Genomic DNA, 6087 nt, shown 5'->3' with positions numbered 1-6087 from the left:
AAGTGCATATACATCCTCTATTCTTGTGGTATTTAGAGTGCATTCAGTTTGATGCCAACATATGGTATTGTCAATATTTCGTAAGCCAACATTTGGCAAAATCCATAATTGCCAAAACTTGACTATTTTGTTGGAGATTGACGAGAAACAATTGCCAATATTTCACGGGGCTGATCACTTCACCACACATGTTGACTCATAAAAAATGTTGACAATAGTGGAAGGTGTGGGGACGGTGAATCAAACAGTACGGCATCAGTTCGAGGAAAACATCGGACATGTGCAACGAAAGGGCGTGAAGGCCCACTTGCCAACGAAAGGACATGTGTAACTTGATCAATATTTCCTGCCTGCTAGCTTGCTCCATGCCTGAATCTGAATGAATAAAGTATTAATAGCAGTATTATTGCATATCCATCCTCTATCTGGTGGCGTTTTAGTCTTATTACGTCTGATTTGTTTAATTTGCTGTGTGTTGTAATCTTGCTTGCTGCAAAGTGCCAATGCTAGCTTTGGTGTTGTATTGAATGTGCTTTGCACTGTATGCATACATGTTTACTTCTGATAATTTTGACTTAATTTGTACGGTATGTTATGTGTGTGCAACTTCATTAGCAAAAGAAAGCGCAGATCCATATTTCCTTGCTGCTTGCTACATGTGCCTTAATAAAGCATGAGTAGCAGTGTAGCAGCGTAGGAACATATAGCAAGCAACAATGGGGTCTCTTAGTAATCACCACCGCCAACACTTCTGGGAAAACATGCTCAAGGCACCTAACCTAACCATGGAATTGAAGTAACCATCTATCTAACAGCTGCGCTTATGTTGAACTTCTCTCTCATACTTGAGGATGCAGGAAATCTGGCGTCATATACACTCCTTAATGCCGCTCTGAGAGACGCCGCCCGAGCCGCATGTGTCTCAGTCCTTTCTATGGTCCTGGAGACACCATCCCAACCTCATTTTGAGTAGGGAAACGTTGGGCTTGGGCGTACATGCATACGGGGAAACAGCTAGCGATTTTAAAAAGCAGAATTGACCACATTCTGAGGAACCACTCAGGCACTGCCGTGAGGAAACTCATCCTTCGGTTGGTTCCATATTGCGGTGCGAAGGACCGTGATAATGTCGACAAATGGCTTGAGAAGGCTGTTACACAAGGAATTGAAGAACTCACGCTTACTCTGCTTATGAGTAACCATCGCAAATATGAGTTCCCACACAAACTTTTATGGAATGGGTTGGGAGACTCGCTTCATTATCTTTACCTTTCCAGCTGTTCCATGAAAGAACTAAGATTGGAAGCGTATGCATACCGCAGGGACGCGTGCGTGTTTAAATAGGCAAACAAGTACATGGTGCGGCTAGGTTGTTGTAGACTTGATCCATACTCCAAGGCTATATAAGAGAGGATCTATCTACTCTAACAACCTACCTAGATACAACGCAACACGATACACACGCGTTACACAATGACACATACATGCCACGTTACAACTCACACAAGCCTATAATTTAACATCCTCCCTCAATCTAAACACGTCAAGGTTGAGATTGTTCTTGAAGACTTGAAGTTGTCGAACTTGAAGAGGCTTCGTGAAGCCATCAGCAACTTGATTTCCTGTTGGAATAAACCTAATGTCCAAGAGCTTCTTTGCAACTCTTTCACGAACAAAGTGAAAATCAATTTCGATATGCTTTGTTCTTGCATGAAATACAGGATTTGCAGAGAGATAAGTTGCTCCCAAATTATCACACCACAAACAAGAGACACGTGGTCTTGCAATTCCCAATTCATCAAGTAAGGTTTCGACCCACATTACCTCAGTTGTTGCGTTTGCTAATGACTTGTATTCTGCTTCAGTGCTGGAACGTGAAACTGTAGCTTGCTTCTTTGCATTCGAGGATACAAGATTAGAACCAAAGAAGACAGCAAATCCACCAGTAGACCTCCTGTCATCAGGACATCCTGCCCAATCTGCATCAGAGAAGGCACTTACTGTTGTTGACGGTGACTTACATATTTTCAGACCAGTTCCAGTACTTCCTTGGATATATCTTAGTATCCTCTTTACAGCTGTCCAATGCAGAGATGTAGGAGAATGCAAAAATTGACAGGCCTTATTAAGAGAGAAGGCTATATCAGGTCTTGTCAAAGTTAAGTACTGTAGTGCCCCAACCCAACTACACTTCTGTATTTTGTCCCTTCCTCTGGACTTAGCAATTTTCCTTCATGCAATGACAACTGTTCAGTAGTAGACAGGGGTGTATTGGAGGGTTTACAATCCTTCATCCTTACATGTTTAAGTATCTATGTTGCATATTTTTCTTGGGTTAGCAGAATACCATCATGTATCTTTACTCCAATGCCTAGGAAATAGTGCAACTCGCCTAAGAGCAAGTACAATTGAGCTGAGTCAGTTGGCTATAAGAAATAAACTAGTATATTCTTGCTTAGTTGGAAGGAAGAAAAGAGGAGAGAGAACGTAAGTGGGCTTTTGATGAAGAGTCAGCTCTAGCACGTGCTCCTAGGCACTTTGTGAGAGTGAAAGGTGGGTCATATAAAAAAAAGGTAGTACACTCTTCTAATAACTATTGTACATATTGGCTATAAGATAGGCTATAGACGACATGGCAATGGCTTATAGCCAGCAGTTGGCTATACTATTAACCATGCTCTAAGTCCTTTAGGGCAAACTCACTTTTCAATTTTTTAAGCAAAGTTGAGGTAGCCTCTTGAGAGGAACTAGAAACAATTATGACATCTACATAAATGAGCATAAAAATGATCACCTTCCCTTTCCTGAAATAGAACAAGGAGGTGTCTCCCTTGGAGGGCCGAAAACCAAGTTGTTGAAGCTTTGAGTTCAATCTTGAATACCACGCCCTGGGTGCCTGTTTTAATCCATATAAGGCCTTGTCCAACCTACACACACATGTTGTGCTTTAGTATTATCCACAAAACCAGGTGGTTGTCGCATATAAACCTCTTCCTCAAGAACGCCATGTAAAACGCATTCTGTACATCCAATTGGTGAAGACTCCATCCCCTGGACACAGCAATAGACAAAACCAGTCTAATAGTGGATGCTTTAACAACTGGGCTAAACGTATCCTCATAGTCAATACCATAGCGTTGCTTAAAGCCTTTAGCCACTAGTCTAGCCTTGTACCTATCTATAGTGCCATCAGATTTTCTTTTGACTTTATAAACCCATTTACAATCTATAATATTTCTACCTAGTCTAGGTGGAACTAGATGCCAGGTTTTATTTCTCATGAGGGCATCATATTCTACTTCCATAGCATTTTTCCAGTTTTTATCTTGCAAAGCTTTTACTGGATCACGAGGTTCTTGAGTGGCAGCAAAGTTTACGACTTTGAAATTTTTGTCATACCTGACAGTTCCATCCTTTGGAACTTTAGGCTTGAATATACCTTGTTTAGCCCGTGTATTTGGGCGTTCAGAGTTTGTGGCCGTGGGAGATCCGGTGGTTGGCGTAGAAGATCTACCACCTCATACCAGCAGCGAATCCTCCTCGACTGTCGCTCGGTCGGGCGTCGGATCCGACGCCCGTGTGCCAGGAGCTGGGTCCACCGAATCTGACGCAGACGACAGACGAGCAGAGGTCCGCGTCGGGGGTGCGCCATCATTGCCCGACCCGGACCCAACCGATCGCCGCCAGCTGTCGGAGGAGGGCCCTGCTGTATTGAAACCGCCGCCCCGCACAGGAGACTAGCGTTGTGTGTCGCGCGCCAGCTGACTGCTTGTTGGCCCAGTGCCTGGCGGTGTCGGGGACGCGCCAGAGTCAGCTTCCGCGCCAGGTTCTACACCGCCTCCAAATCTCTCGGGATCAGGCGCATCAGTAGGATCCGCTTCGGGTCCGTGTCGGTCGGATTTGGACACATATGCTGCATAAAATGACGTTTTGGAGTGCTGTTTTTTTCACTGTTTTCATCAGCACAGCCTCCATTAGTAGCAGGCTTAAGATTATTAAACACATGATCATCAGAATATTCACCCCCATGATCATAAGGATTTAATAACTCCATAGAGAGCAGTAGAATTTCGGCACGAAGACAAGCTCCGGCGTTTGGATGAAGACTAGCAAAGGGAAAAATATTTTCATCAAAAATAACATCTCTGGAGATATAAACACGTCCAGTGGATATGTCAAGACATTTAAACCCTTTGTGAAGATTGTTGTACCCAAGAAAAGCACATTGCTTAGAACGGAATTGAAGCTTGTGATTATTGTAGGGTGGGAGATTTGGCCTGCAAGCACACCCAAAAATTCTAAGAATGGAATAATTGGGTTTTTCATGAAAGAGTTTTTCAAAGGGTGTCTCAAACTTGATGACTTTTCTAGGAATTCGGTTTATCAAATAGGTAGCAGCAATGAAGGCTTCATCCCAAAATTTTAAGGGCATAGAGGCTTGAGCTAGAAGGGATAAACCTACTTCGACAATATGTCGATGTTTTCTCTCAGCTGACCCATTTTGTTGGTGAGCGTGAGGACAGGAAATGTGATGAGATATGTCTATCTTGGTGAAGAAGGAGTTCAACTTTTCATACTCCCCTCCCCAGTCTGTTTGTAGAGCAAGGATCTTACGATCAAATTGACGCTCTACAAGATGTTGAAAGTCATGAAATTTTTGAAAGACTTTGGACTTGTGTTTGATCAAATATATCCATGTGAATTTACTGAAATTGTAAATAAAACTCACATAATATTTCTTTCTTCCTACTGTTTCAACAGCACGACCCCAAACATCGGAAAACACAAGTTCTAAAGGAAATTTTGATTCACTTATTGACTTTGGATGAGGCAACTGGTGACTTTTGTCTTTTTGACAAGCGTCACATACAGAATCTTTATTGAAAGAATTGAAAGAATTTGCACATGGGAGATTATTCTTGCTAATGATTTTGCTAACAATAAGAGGAGATGGGTGGCCTAAACGCCGGTGCCACCTATCCGAAGATAGCTTGGTGGCACTGAGCATGTGTTTCTTGGCATCGGATCCCGTGTGCCTAACTGGGTAGAGTCCTCTTCTACCCCTGCCTCGAAGGAGCACCTTCTTCGTTCCCCATTCCTTGACAAGAAAAGAGTAGGGATGAATTTCAACAAAGGAATCATTGTCAACAGCAAGGCGGCTAGCAGAGATTAGGCTTTTGTTGGCTTGAGGTACATGAAGAATGTTGTTTAGGAGGAGATCTCGATCCGGAGTATGAATAGTTGAATGACCAATATTTTTAATAACCATACCTGATCCACTGGCAGTATGAATCTGCTCGTTTCCAGTGCAGCAATCACGCACGGTCAGCTTCTCCAAATCTCATGTGATGTGATCAGTGACACCGCTATCCAGGTACCAGTTCGTGTCCACCCCGTACTGCGGTGCAGCGAGATTGGCCGACTTCTCCTCCACGCCTTGGTAGGATTCATCGTAGCGCTTCCAGCACTTCCAGGCTGGATGGCCCATCTTACCACAAATCTGGCACTGGACCCTGGGGGCGGAGGCATGATTATTGTTGTAGTTGCCTCCGTCGTCGTTGTTGCCACCGTGTCCGCCGCTGCACCCTCCAGGTTTGGAGTAGCCGCCGCCGCGCCCGCCGCGGTCACCACCATTGCCGCCTTGTCCGCGGCCGCGATCACCACCGCCACCGCCGTTTCTACGGCCTCGGGTAGCAGCGTTGGCAGAGGACTGTGAACCTCCGCCTCAAAGATTTAGCCACGTCTCGAAACTTAGCAGCTATGAAAACAGCTCGGCCACGGTCACCGGCTCCACCCAGGAACACATGGCGGACACCACCGGGTCAAAATCTTCATCTAGCCCGGCCAGGATGTGAGAGATGATGTCATCGTCGTCCACCCTCTTCCCTGCAGCGATCAGTTCGTCGCAGAGGGACTTGATCTTCCTACGTAGTCGGTGATGGAGGAGTTGCCCTTCTGCAAGTTTGCGAGGGCGATCCGAACATTGGTGGTCTGGGAACGGGTGTGATATGCAAGCATCCCTTCCACCGTGTTCCAGAGCTCAGCAGAGGTGTGGCAAGAGGCGACCTGGATAGCTATCTCGTGAGG

General features: G+C 44.9%; 1 pseudogene; it reads right to left on the bottom strand.

The window, feature by feature from the left end:
- Positions 1-5742: 5742 nt before the first annotated feature.
- LOC123047830 (uncharacterized) lies at positions 5743-5881 on the bottom strand (annotated as a pseudogene).
- Positions 5882-6087: the final 206 nt, after the last annotated feature.

Source organism: Triticum aestivum, chromosome 2B (assembly GCF_018294505.1).
Source record: "Triticum aestivum cultivar Chinese Spring chromosome 2B, IWGSC CS RefSeq v2.1, whole genome shotgun sequence".
NCBI classification, from domain to species: domain Eukaryota; kingdom Viridiplantae; phylum Streptophyta; class Magnoliopsida; order Poales; family Poaceae; genus Triticum; species Triticum aestivum.
Note: the sequence above shows the minus strand (reverse complement) of the source record. Positions and strands in the feature narration are given on the sequence as shown.